This window comes from Cyprinus carpio, chromosome A6, assembly GCF_018340385.1.
Source record: "Cyprinus carpio isolate SPL01 chromosome A6, ASM1834038v1, whole genome shotgun sequence".
Lineage (NCBI taxonomy): Eukaryota > Metazoa > Chordata > Actinopteri > Cypriniformes > Cyprinidae > Cyprinus > Cyprinus carpio.
The window spans coordinates 33,888,875-33,904,450 of NC_056577.1; the positions used below are offsets into that span (position 1 = coordinate 33,888,875).

The 15,576-nt window shown below is 33.4% G+C and overlaps 1 pseudogene; it reads right to left on the minus strand.

Annotated features, from left to right (window-relative positions):
* LOC109107340 overlaps positions 1-15,576 on the minus strand; it is a 31,244-nt pseudogene that overhangs the window by 3,351 nt on the left and 12,317 nt on the right.

The following is a 15,576-nucleotide window of genomic DNA, read 5'->3' on the forward strand; positions in this document are numbered from 1 at the left end:
TCACAGAACGTCCTCACTTCCCCTCAAACTTCAGACTTACACAGGCGATTCTAAACTTGAAATGAGTCAAAAGGGTTTATAATCACACCAGACCTGCATGCATGGATGATCACGGTCAACTTCTTCTGGAAGGTCAGGGAGATTTTGATCTGACCAGTGGTGGCCGTCTGCTTATTACGCAACACGGGACCTGAACCCATGGCTAGTAAGGCGGCCATTTTTGAATCCAAGATCTGGATAAAACAGAAAAAGTAGTTAAACTAAACATCTTGTGCTCAAATATGATCAAAATGAGTGAAGATGGCTCAAGTTTTCTCACCTTCAGCTGTGCCCTGAGTAGGATCTGGCTCTTTGGTGAAGCTCCATCCAGATCGAGCCACTGGTCCATCAGTAGATCTGGTTTTGAAAGCAGCTCTCTGATTGGTAGAACCAAAGAGCCCATGGGTTGGTCCCAGGCACTTGAGATCTGCTCAGAATGACAATAAATCAAATGAGAGTCTGAAATAATCAGAATTTAAGACCTGAAGCTTAACACAGAAACCCTTCTAGTTTAAACACAAATACCTGTTGCATTCTTGTGCCTCCACAAGGGGCGCAAATTAGTGTAAACTCTTCTTCTACAATCAGTTTCTCTTTGAGGTCAACTACTGTCATGCAGAGCAAGTTAGTTTAGGTTTGCTGATGTATTTTTTAGCATGCTAAGTATGTACTTAAAAGACACTAAGGCTCTGCACTGTGTATACAATAATAACAATTTTAAATATATATCATCATATATTGCAGTTACTGATTATTAGTTTAATATTCATTGCATCTAATCTTCACAAAATGATATCAACTGCATTTCAGGCTAAAATATCCTCACCTTAATGACAAGTATGTCCTTTTTGGGGTCGTGAACCAGAAAGTCAAATGCTTCATTCCAGTGAGGAGAAGTTGATCGATCACACACCTTTACATGAGAGAGCACAGAACAAAGAAATTAAATATATTACAATATTACAAATAAATGCCACATGACTTTTTATAGTACTGCATTATTGCTATTATAGATCAATTCTCCTGCCTTGGTTTTATAAGATGTTGCTCCAAGTGCAAGTTCAGCAGCAGCTTTGGGCTCCTTTCCACTTTTCTTCAACTAGATGCCAAGACAGCCAGCAAGAATTATTAACAGAACTTTCATTACACTTACAGTCATTTAAATACTTTATAGAGATGTAATAAAGACAATTTCTAGTAAATATACAATAATTTCTAATAAATATACATACAGTGATACTCATAATTAATAGAAATACATACATGTGTATATGTAGTGTATAGAAGTATATAGACTCACAGGCAGATCATGAGCTCTTTCTAAATGAATAAACAACAACGCTGCTGACGGCACAGACTTGTTCTGGTAGGTCTGAGAGCTTTGCATCTGCATGACCTAGTTAAAAAGACAACTTTTAGCACTGAGTCAATTTTATAGAAAACAATAATCGACAGACTCTGTGTGTCTTCATGAAAAACTGACTTGATCCAGTCTTTCCCGTTGTGTTGAGGTGGGAAGCCATTCCAGCACCACATGGACTCGACCGTGTTTTATATCATTCAAAGTAAACCACTGGAAAAGAAAAGGCAGCAGGAAATGATTAAAGTGCTCACTGTGTTGTGTTCTTACAAATCAGAGCCAAATGTGTTGATACGCACTTCATCATCATACTGGGAACTGATGATATGACCAAGTTTGAGCTTGAACCTGAACACACATGAAGACAAAGTAAAATGTAATTTGTTTTATGAATATATTATCTGAAATGAAGTGTTTTTGTGTGTGTGTTTAGAGTAAATTTCATGAACATTTATCTGGGGCATATTTCACCCCAAAATCAACAGTAAAAATAGTTTTACTTTTTTAATTTAATTATTTATTTACATATTTTACTGTAGTAGGCCTACATTGTTTTTTCTTTTTTTAAATCATAAACATAAATTGAAAACAAATACTACCATGATATATATGAAATGGAGGGGGAATGTGCCTAGTTGTCCCAAAAAATTATGTGATAATGCAAAAAAATCTGGTTTCTTAAGACTTGCGCTTTATTGAGTAATAGTGGTTGTAGATGTACTAACCTTCCAAGGAAGTCATCAGATTCAAAATCCTTATCATAGACCTCAAACTTCACATCTAGATTATTATCAGGTCTCAGAACCATCTAGTAAATAAAAATGGGAACTATTAATGTCTCATAAAGTAATTTCTGTGACGCCTTGATTTTTCCAAACTACATTTCCCAGCATTCCCACCTCATACATCTCGTTCCAGGTGGGGTTGAGGTTCTCCTTGATCACGTGACTTTTAAAGGTTGTCTCCCCGATATGGATCTTGACATACGGGTCGCTCTTGCCCTTCACCATCCCTCCCATCATGTTGTCCTTCGCTACCAGATCCTGAGCTTCCAAAAGATGGATGCGCAGCACCCCCTATGGGACAGATATTAAACAATAATAACTTTTTCTAATGTGATCCTGCCCAGTAGGACATGTTCCAGCATCCTAAGACTGACCACGGAACCTAAGCAAAAAGATAACACTCACCTTGGTGCCAAAGCTGGGGTCATGGCTCGTTTTTTGAGGTCGTACGTCTGTAGAGCTAGAGACTTTTGACTCCTCTGCAGGGACACTGGGAGAAACCTTCTTGGGAGACCTGTTTAGCATGAACAAACACACATTAATCAATCTGTATATGATGACCCATCATTATTATGATTTTTATATTAACAATTTTATATGATATATATTAAAAAAACCATCTCAAATCTTGAACTCACTGCTCTTCTGGTTTGTCCATGTGTCTGTGCTCTTCATGGGCTGATCCAAATGTTTTGACTGGTTCCATGTATCCACCCTCACTGATAGTGGAATCAGGAACATTGCTGAGATCCTGTAAATGATAAGCAACAATCAGAGTTATTATAGTTATTGAAAGTAAAACAATTAAAAAAAACTTTACGTTTGTCAAAATATATGTTAATCTAAATAGAATAAAATATATAAAAAAACTAAAAATTAACTTCATTTATGGTCTGTGCACTTTTCATCCATTTGTTTTTCGTTTTTTAACCATTATGAAAAAAATAAAAAAAAGAACTGTTGTTGTATTTTTAAATGCTATGTTGAAAACCAAAACTGAAAGTAGAACCGTACACACAAGATGCTGCTCGAAAAAGTAAAATACTCACTTCTTTTCAGATTTTTGTTCATGACTCTTTGCTCCTTTAATAAACATTTTCAAAAAGCATCTGTATAGAGAGTGTATAGAAATTAAATTTAACGTTTATATACATTAAAAAGACAAGCTTTATGTAATTTTTTATATTTTTAATGAAAAACGAATTTTGAATAATGGAAATTAGTTTGTGTCTGCTTATTCTATTCATCGGTGTTTGAACCATTAAAGAAAAGCCGCATGTTGTGTATTTCATGTCTGAGTTAAAATCGAAAAATGAATGGATGCAAAAGTACACTGACCTTTTTATTCCTGTTAGCTGCTAAAGCAACATTTCTCATCTTCATTTAGTTTAACTTGAAAACTAAAACTGAAGTAAAAACTATGTAGACATAAAAAAACTAGTCTGAACAATGACAAAAACAGACGACAAAATTACTAAAACTTAAACTTTGTGTTCCTGTAGCTCAAGTGGTAGAGCATTGCATTAACAAGCGCAAGTTTGGGGGTTCGATTCCCTGGGAGCACATGATAGGTAAAAATTGATACCTAATTGATAGCCTGAATGCAGTGTAAGTCGCTTTGGATAAAAGCGTCTGCTAAATGCATAAATTTAATTTAATTTTAATTTAAATTTTAAACTAATTTTAATTAAATTTTTAAAAATAATACAAACACCACGATAGTATCTGAATTATACAAAATTAACTCTGGCAACAGTTTCTTTAATGAGCAAATCATTTAAAAGGAAGCTTTTTCATCATTCACTTTTAACATTTATTGTACCATATTTAATAATTTTTTAATCAATTTTTTTTTCTCCAAAAAGTAGTTTAATGTAATATATATAATGGATCTGAAATACTGTTTAAAAAAAAAAAAAAAAAAAAACGTAATTAAATAAAATTAAAATAATTAAAATGAATTGAATAAATTAAATTCAACTAAATAATTTAAGAAATGAAATCATTTATAATATAATGTATTACATTAAAATTAAAATAATGTCATTATGATTCAAATACTTAAAATAAAATATTATATAAAATTAATTATCTATTAAAATAAAATCTTCAAGTGAGTTATGCTTTATACACACACCTCAGTGTCAAGCTGTGTTTTTGTGTGTGTGAGTGCTCAACAGTGACTGGTGCTTTTTCTTCATGCTGTTCACTCACCGAACGCTCTTCTCTTCAACAACAGGCTTTTTACGATGAAGGACACTTGTGTCCAAAACTTGAGTCCAAAATCTGAAATTAAAGTAGAGTAATTTTGCCATTTATACATTTCTTATGGTCTAGATTTGACACACCAACATGTAACTAATTGCAAGAGATCCATATATATCCACATATCCACATATACAATATACATATTTTTTTATTTTATGAACTGAAATGACAATTTGAAAAAGGTCATTATTAAAGGTAATTAAAGTACAATTTAGAAAAAGCAATAAGAATCATTGTTTGACCTTAAGTTGTGCCCTCAGCAGAATCTGACTGTCAGGACCTGCTCCATCCAGACTAAACCACTGGTCCATCAGTAGATCTGGTTTTGAAAGCAGCTCTCTGATTGGTAGAACCACAGAGCCTAAGGGCTGCTCAAAGGCACTTGAAAGCTACAGTGAAACGAGAGAAAAAGATGAACCAAGTTAATAAAAATCCATTATGATTGTTTATTACGACATATATAAGGGTTTTTGATGCATAATGTGTCCATGGACTATATCAATATTGAAAAATCATGTTAAAATCGGTCTAAAAATACATGAGAAAGTGTAAACTCTAGTCACCTTTTTCTAAATGGTCCAGCAGTGTGACAAATAATATCATATATAATAATATGATATATTTCTAATTATTTAATAATATCATCATAAATAATACAAATAATAATATATTAAAAGTACAAATATTTAAAATAGTCTCTGAATATGTGGTATACATAAATTATATTTATTTAAATAATAATAATAATAATAAAAAGTATTATTATCATCATTAGTAGTAGTAATATTTTTACTATTATTACTAGTACTATTATTATTATTTAAAATATATTATTTTTAATTATTAATTTACATTTAAATACATTATAATAACTTAAAATGTATTACAATTTTAATCACCATCATCATGTTTAATATTCCATCATATTTAAATACATTTTATTATAAAATATATATATATATATATGATTTTGAATGTGCATAAAATAAGACTAATAATGAGATCATTAATTACTATATTATACAATATTATAAATAACCAATGTAATGTGTAATAAAAGTAGCAAGCACAATAATTCCATCTATTTTACCTTTATAATAAGAATTTCCTCTGTAGGGTTGTGAATGAGGAAGTGAAAAGCTTCACTCCACTCGGGAGACGTGGAGCGCTCACACACCTTTAAACAGACCAGCAAAGAAGTGGCTGATATTAAGGGTCAGAAACTGACACAAGACTTCATCTTTACAAAAGGCACAAATTCCCACCTTGGTTTTATAAGAAATGTCCCCCAACACCAGCTCTGCAGCCGCTTTAGGCTCCTTTCCACTCTTCTTTAGCTGCACACATGACACAGTATTACCACAATTCTGTCCAATATAGTGTAACTGTATTTGTGGTGTGATGATGCTTGTAAGACGTACCTGCAGGTCATGAGCTCTCTCCAAGAGGATGAAGAACAGAGCTGCTGACGCCACAGATTTGTTCTGGTACGAATGCTCTGACTGTAACTGCAGAGCCTGGCATAAAGAAAACAAGAAAAGAGATTAAACTGAAGAAAAGAAAACACCAAATTAAACTGTATAAAAATACATTCACATTAAACATACTAAGAAATGAATAATTAATGCACTGAAATAATATTTTTGATTATTTAATTTTAAAACCATGACATCAAATGTAACAATTTATCCTGATCTAACATGCAAATAAGTAATTCAATTAATTAATCATTAATGCAAAATGACTTTAAATGAATTCATTATTTTTACTGAAAGGTAAACTAATCTTGACCCGGTGCATACATACATCACAAGTCTCACCTGACAAGTAACATGAAAAAGCAAACTCCAAAAATAGCACACTAAATTATATAAATATATTTATTCAAAATATGACACAAATATGTAAAGTCAATATTTTTAAATTAAACAATTTAATATTAAAAAGAAACCTTCAAATATAACACTTTACTCTGATCATAAAAAAAAATAGTCATTACATTTATTTTTTTAACTGAAATATTATAGAATCGCTTAAAATTTCAGGAGGTTCTTGAAATAAATCCATTAAATAAATAAAACATATAACATAACATAACATAACATAACATAACATAACATAACATAACATAACATAACATAACATAACATAACATATAAATTTAATGATGACCTTCTGTAGTCTGTCAGGTTGTGTGACTGTAGGCAGCCATTCCAGAATCATATGAACCTGGCCATGTTTGACGTCACTCAGAGAAAACCACTGACACACAGAGAAAGAAAACAATGAAATTACATAAATCATTACATAAAAACATTATCTATTCAGAAATGAATAATCAAAAACCAACAATACCACTGAATTACTAATATGACACTTTCTCACCTTACCAGTAAACTTATTAGCAATGCTCTGTAAATGCCAGTTTAATTTAATCAAACTCTAAATTGCTCAAAATAAATACATTAAAGAGAATGAGGAAAGAGATCAGCGATGAAGCACTCACTTTGTCAGTCAGCTGGGACTGAATGATCTCCTGTAAGCTGATTTTCACCCTGTGGCCAAGCAAAATTAATATGCAAATATGCATTACATAACATGGACGAGTAATAAACGGTTTAAATTAGCTTTTATATTTCCATTTTTTTAATGTTAATTTTAATTTGCATTTTCACTGCTTATACTGTATATACTTATTATTATTTTTTATTTAGTTATTATGTATATATATGTATATATACATATATATATATATATATATATATATATATATATATATATCTATATATATATATATAAATATACACACATAAATATATATATATATACATATAAAATATATATATACACATACACACATATATATATATATATATATATATATATATATATATATATATATATATATATATATATAATTATTTTATAATTTCAGTTTTAAAGTCATTTTAGCCTTTCAACTAAACAAGGCATCATTTCAAATTTTTGTTTACATTTTTCATCTAATATTTATATTTTATTTCAATTAACGCAAAGGTTTTTTTAATAACTTTAGTTTTAGTTGGCAATAAAACACGGCCACATACCTCCCTAAAAAGTCGTCTTTGTCCATATCCTTGTCGAAAACCTCCACAAGGACATCAGAGGTCGACCTGGAGGTCATAACCAGCTGGAAAAAGCATTGTTATTATTTTGAAAACCATGTTTAGTAGTCTCTAAAACAACATCTGAGGACCTAAACGCACCTCATACATCTCGTTCCAGGTGGGGTTAAGGTTCTCCTTGATCACATGACTCTTAAAGACTGTGTCTCCGATATGGATCTTGACATACGGGTCGCTCTTCCCCTTCACCATCCCTCCCATCATGTTGTCCTTTGCGACCAGATCTTCAGCTTCCAGCAGGTGGAGGCGGAGCACGCCCTAAAAACATCAAGTCATTATGTTAGTATGTTTGCTTTTATAAGCCATATCAACAGTCTGCCATCCATCTTAACATTTCTCACCTCAGCACCAAAGCTGGGGTCAGGGCTGGTGTGCAAGGGTCGAAGGTCATCTGAACTGGAAACTTCTGGGACCTCTGTGACTTCTTCCTTTTCTGGGACTGACACAGAGGAAGTCCTGCTGACAGGAGATGGTGGGACCTCCTCAAAACTAGACCTGAAGCCCCCAAACAAACACAGACACTCACGTCAAAGTCAAAGAAAATGCATTGTCTTTTCACTTTTTGGCCAAAGAAGTTACATAACATGCAACAATATGAACAGAAAACATTGTTCCTCTTAAACATCAATCAATAAATATCCATAAATACACTTAACAGTCAACTAGAATCAGTAAACACACACACTTACTTTAATATATATGTTTATTACTATTGTTATTAGATAGTTGATGGATTCCATCATGCTGGTTTTATAAAGAGAAGAGATTTTTAAATTTGAAGAGAAATTATGAGCGAAATATCAGTTGGTAGTTCTGCAGATCTATCTTAAATAGGAACTTCAGTTTAAGGAACTGTGACATGAAAATCTCCTCCTCTCACTTCTGCACTAATTCCTCCTCCTGTTTTCTTCTAATGCTGGATGCTTCAGGACGATTAGGTTCCTCATGGTCTTCAGAGCTCTCTGTCTCTTTAGGGCAAAGAATCTACAACATAAAGAAAACATCACATCAACACCAAATACTTCGAAGGGACAGTTCAAGCAGACAGGACAAATCTGCTATCATATACCACTGAATGAACCATATGTGACCCTGGACCTCAAAACCAGCTTTAAGTGTCAATATTCCAAAATTCAGATTTATAGCTGAATAAATAAGCTTTCCATTGATGTATGGTTTGTTATGATAGGACAAAATTTGGTCGAGATACAACTCTTTGAAAATCTGGAATCTGAGGGTGCAAAAAAATCAAAATATTGAGAAAATCACCTTTAAAGTTGTCCAAATTAATTCTTAGCAATGCATATTACTAATCAAAAATTACATTTTGATATATTTACGGTAGGAAATTTACAAAATGTTTTCATGGAAAATGATCTTTACTTAATATCCTATTGATTTTTGGCATAAAAGAAAAATCAATAATTTTGACCCATTCACAGTGTTTTTTTGGCTACTGCTACAAATATACCCCAGTGACTTAAGATTGTTCCAGGGTCACATATTCTTTTCTTCTTCTTAAAAAAACTAATTTTACATGAGGCTACTCTTTCATTCTACTATTCAAAAGTTTGGGGTCAGATCGTTTTTTATTTTGTTTGGAAACCAGACTTAAAAAAAAGACCAAGACAATTTGAATGAATAATTTTAATGACTAATTTGAATTCTTAAATCAAGATGCATTTACTTGAGAAGCAAAATGACATGAGATAAGAAGTCTTGTTTTCCGTTAAACTGCTCAAAATGCACAAGTTTTTGAATAAAACAAGAACACATATCTGCTAATGTGCTCAGTCATTATCATACCCTACTGACAGATATCCGTTCTTGTTTTAAACATTTAGTTAAATTTCTCAGAAAACAAGAATTAATTTCTTCATTTTGCATCTCAAAAGTAAATGTATCTTGATTCAAGGAAGTTTAGATACTTGTAATGGAATTCAAAAATACGGATGAAGATATTTATTTTTTGCAGTGCGTGTGAGATTTAATGCCATGATTTTATGAATTTAAGAGTTTCTGCTCTGATTTAAGACCTTGCATTTAATAAAAATGCTGTTCCTTTAAAAATTATATTCATCAAAAAATTATGAAAACAAATGCACCATGGTTTCCACAAAAAATTTTAAGCGCCAATGAAGAGTAACGAGTAAGAGTAACGGCAGCTGATAATTCAGCTTTGCATCACAGGAATAAATAAACATTTTAAAATCTATTAAAATAGAATTATTTTAAATTGCAATAATATTTTACATTTTTCCTGTGTTTACTGTATTTTTTTATCAAATAATTGGAGCCTTGGTGAGCTTAAGAGACTTCTTTCAAAAACATTTCAAATAACAGAGCATGTCTGTGTGTGTTCTACCTTCAGCTGAGCTCTGAGCAGAATCTGACTCTGGGGTGACGCTCCATCCAGATCCAGCCACTGGTCCAGCATCAGATCTGGCTCAGAGAGAAGCTCTCTGACGGGAATCACCACAAATCCCAGAGAGAAGTCCCAGTTGTGGGTCAACTGCAGAGTGGTAGTAGAAAGGTTCAAGTCAGGTGCATAACATGCATAACAAAAAATGTGCTGTTTGCTTTTCTCTTACCTTCACAACAAGGTCTTCATTCAAAGGATCTTGAACCAGGAAGTGAAATGCCTCATCCCACTGCGGAGAGCTGGTGCGATCACATACTCATCACAACGTATCAAGTAAAAGAAAAAAAAGAATGATTGCAGCCACACATCATTAATAAATCAATTCAACAGTATTTGTGTTTAAACAGTTTCTCACCGTGGTTCTATGAGACGTTCTCCTCAAAATCAGCTCAGCTCCAACTTTAGGCTCCTTTCCACTCTTCTTCAACTAAACAGAAAAAATAAGCCTTATGAGAACATCTCAGACAGTAAATATGGGTAAATGTTTCAGACTTCTGAACGTGCACTGTTTCTTGGCAAATACGAACACAGTTACACTTTAGAGATACATGCAAGATTACGAAAGTCTTCTTCTCAGAGGAAAAATCAAACAGTCTCCTCTAAACAACAGAGATATTAAGATATTCAAGAGATGTCATGTGTGTCATACTCACAGGAAGCTCATGCGCGCGCTCCACATACACAAACAGGAGAGCGGCAGTCGGCACTGTCTTATTCAGGTAAGAGCTCTTTGACTGGTACTGCAACACCTGATGAATAAATCGCCCAGTTAACCAGTCCGTTTTATCAATGCATTGTCAACACAGACAGAGACTGGTTTTGCTCACCTGCTGTAGTTTCTCTGGTTGTGTTACAGTGGGCAGCCATTCCAGAGCGAGATGAACACGGCCACGCTTAACGTCGCTCAGAGTAAACCACTGACACACAAACACAAATCACAAGAGCACACATGTATCAGTATATTCACACAGCTTATTTTTAGACTTACTACTACTGATGCACATATACTCACTTCATTAATGTACTCAGAGCTGATTATGTCACTCAGATTCATCTTCAGCCTAAAAGAAAAACCAACATATGCCTAAATGATGCTAAAACAAAACAATGCTTAGAGTTCTCATGGATTATATTGACAGCAGCCCTCATACCTGCCCATAAAGTCATCGTTCATGTCCATGTCCTTATCAAAAACTTCCAGCGTTAACTCTTGACCAGGAAGCTGCGTCAAAACCACCTTAAAAATAATCATGGGAAATTAAAAAAGTAAAAAATACTTTGTCATGCTGTTAAACAATCTGCAGCTTAAATGAGGAAAACGTTTGCATAACGCATAGTTTTCTGTACCTACTGTATACGGACTGATATTTTTATTTTAAAAATAGCATGTAAAAAGTATGTCATTATTGACATAAAAGTTATTTTTATTATATTATAAGGTTATTTTTTATATTCTATATTTTTTTCTTTATTTATTTTTTTATATATATTTATTTAAATAATTTATTTTTTATATTTTGTTAGATAGTTATACACTATTTTAGTATTTTATTATTATTTTCATTTAATAAGGAAAAAAGTCCCAAAAATAAATGTTCTGAACTGTTTACAGACTACTATTTTTAAAAAAATATATTTTTTAATTATTATTTTAAGAATAGCATGTAAACAGTATATATCCACTGACATGTAACAGTTATTTTTTATAGTTTTAATTATATACTACTTTAGGATTATCTTTAATTACTTCTTTATGCTTGTAGAGCCTTTTGAATTGCATTGCCGCATGTGTGAACATGCAACATGCAAAAAATACACATTTGAAACACTGTTGCATGACTATATTACATTTTTTAAAACAAATAAATATAAATATATAAAATATATTATGTACATTTAATTTAATATGTCATATCCAGTTATGTTTGGAAATAAATATGGTTATTTTATATTAAGAATTCAAGTTTTTAAGAAAATGACTTTTATTAGCAGTCTAATAAAAAAATAACATTAGTTAAAAATGTGGTTTAAAATCAATTTTCAGTTTCATTAGTCCTTCTGGAAATGAAATGTCAAGTTGAGCGCAATGCATCATGGGATAAAGTATTCCATGCAGTCTGCTCTAATTGTATACAGCACATTTTAGGCGAATGCCAACATGCCTAATATAAATGTAGAATATACATACTACAAACTGCATAAATTGCATGAGTATTACAGTAGCATACCATTCCCGACATAGACATAGTGTCTAGAGTTGATTTCTAAATGTGTTTCCCAGCATTCCCACCTCATACATCTCGTTCCAGGTGGGGTTGAGGTTCTCCTTCATCACTTGACTCTTAAAGGTTTCACCTCCAATTTGGATCTTGACATACGGGTCGCTCTTGCCCTTCACCATCCCACCCATCATGTTGTCCTTCGCGACCAGATTTTGAGCCTCCACAAGGTGGATACGCAGCATCCCCTACAGGAACAAAGAGCAGATGATTTTAGAGGTTGGTTATGATCGACTGAAGTCAGACCATTAGGATGTTGGTTTTCAGAACATATTGTACTCGTATGGCTAATGCGACACATTATTAATAGTTTACAGAGATAATGACAGTGCTGACTCATGGACACCTCAGTGGCGAAGCTGGAATGGGGCGTCGTCTTCTGTGGACGTGATGCAGAACTCTTGGAAAGAGGGTCACTGGAGAGGAGAGAGGAAGTTGCGGCGGCTTCATCCAACCAGAGCACCTGCAGGAAATGACATCAACAAAGAATGAGACTCTTTTTCTCCAAATATAATGCATTTGAAATCTGTATAACATCATTAACTGCTGTTTAAGGGGTTGGGATGAGCAAGATTTTTGTTTTTTGAAATAAATGAATACTTTTATACAGCAAAGATGCATTAAATTGATCAAAAAGTAAGAGGAGGAAAGACATGTATGATGTTACAAAGGATTTCTATTTCAAATAAATGCTGTTCTTTTGAATTTTCTATTCATCAAAAAAATCATCATTTTGGTTTCCACAAAAATAGCAGCACACACTGATAATAAAAAAAATAATAAGTGCGTATTGTGTGTCTGATGAATTTACCCTGAGCACTGTGTTGATGTGGATGCGGCTTCCTGGACCAGAATTCTCCAGATTAAACCATTCATCCAAAGTCAGATCTTGGCAAGAGAGAAGACGGGAAACAGGAATGGACAGACTTCCCAAAACCTGAACACGGTCATTAATCCTTCACCTGAAAGAGATGGAAGAGACATGTGGAAAAAATACTGCAAGCATTCACATTAGTGTTGTCAAAAGACCCAGTACTTTCGGTACCAAGTCGGTACTAAAAAAATGAAAATGTCACGGTACCAGGTTTCTTTAAGGTACCGGTGGTACCGAGTACCCGGTCAACCCGTTTCTTGACGCATACAGCACTATGATCTCCGCAAAGTAGAAAACGCGGACGGAATCTCAAAATCCAGTCATGAAAATGAAACTTACATTTTCAATATGGACAGTCACGGAATTTGACAAAGTTAGCATAAATTAATCAAATCAAATCTCCATATGGACCAGTATCTGTAAATGTTAAGCTGCAGAAGTTGGTTGAAATATGAATCCTGCATGTTCTGCGCGTCTCTGTGTGAATGAATGAATGGCAGAGACGTGCGGGTTTGTTTACTACATCTGCCGTCTCAATGAGGAGATAAATGCATAAACAACATCACCAGAACTGTTCTGAGTCACTTCACAAGCATTTACCGTTTCATTTGAGTAAAACCAGGTGTCAATTTAAAGGTATTCACGGCAACCCGTCAAAATAAAAGTTCATTTTTACATAACGGCATTGTTCTAGAAATATTACTATTATTTAGTAGAATATATTTGATACTGCTACTACTGTTGAAAAAAATTAATAAAACTTTATTTTTTTAAAGAAATAAATCTGACAATATTTCTTCCATGTTTTAATTTTAATAGCAAATCCCCTTTATTTACCAAAAAATAAAATGTGTTTTAAATTTCATTAATTAAAAAGACAATTAAATTTGGGTGAAAACTTGTTTTACTGTTTTTCATAATTATAATTACTTGTAGAAAAACTTTAAACAACAATTGTAAATAAGTATAAAGAATGGCATTGGTTTTATTTTTAGTGATAAAAAGTGTGTTTTTTTAATTAGCATATTTTTGTGTTTTGCTTTGGTACCGAAATTGGTACCGAGGAACCGTGGATTTTCACTGGTATCGGTACCGAATACTGAAATTTTGGTACCGTGACATCATTAATTCACATATGAGCCGTGTTTTCACTAGTATTTAGAGCTGTGGGTTTGTAAACAGATCAGACCAGACGAATGCTAATTCCAGGCAGATGATGTTAGGATACCTGTACGCTAATGTCCTGTTTGCTTGGATCTCTGATGAAGAAAGTGAAAGCGTCCTCCCAATGGGGTGTTCACGGTATTCCAGCAAATCTAAGAGAAAGGGGAAATTGAGTGGAGCGAGAAAGAGCGGGTCACATGGGAAGGTTTATTTGGGGACAGATGGTAGGTGTGAATCTTACCGGCTGTCACGAGTAACATCTTGCATGAGATTTGAACGATTGGATTGGGAACCTTATTGCCTTTCTTTCATCTGAAAACCAGAAGAAAAAGGCACAAATACACTTAAAAAGCAAAACACACCGCAGCAAATGCATTATAGTTCTCTTATGATTTTGTCATTAATATGATTAGATTTCCTGTTTTAACTGTTTAAACACAAAGTACAGTTAGCAAGCGAATCTATGTACAGTACACCAAGTTGGTGTAGGTAATATTTTGTAATGTTTTTGAAAGAAGTCTCTTCTGTTCACCAAAGCTGCAGGTATTTAATCAAAAAATACAGTCAAAACCGTTAAATTGTAGAATATGACAACAATTTTCAAATAACTCTTTTCTATTTTAAATATATATTAAAAAATGTAATTTATTCCTGTGATGCAAATCTGAATTTTCAGCATCATTACTCCAGTCTTCAGTGTCACATGATTCTTCAGAAATCATTCTAAGATGCTGATTTGCTGCTTAAGAAAATACATTTACTATAATAATCAATGTGTGTGTGTGTGTGTGTGGTGTGTGTGGTGGGTGTGTGGCTGTGGATGTGTGTGTGTGGTTTTTCCTATCCCGGTTGGGACTTAAACCGGGAATACACACAACTGGACTAATGTGGACTCTTGTCCACCGTGGGGAAATCAAGCTTATAAAATCATACAGAATTAGCTTTCTGTATGATTCGGCATTTTTGACAGTGAACCTAAAGATACCGAATCAGAATGGCATAGTGATACATTCACAACCTGACCATGTGGGTCCGGCGTTCGCATAAAGCATCGCTCATCTTGTAATTACTTCCTGTTTGGGTTCATTTTAAAAGTATTTGGTCCGTGTGCATTTATATTTCATTCGAACCGCACCAGAGTTCGTTGGGAGAGGACCGAGACCTATCTTTTTGTCCGCTTGTTGGTTGTGCACCAGGGTTTGGTATGGCAGCGTTCACACT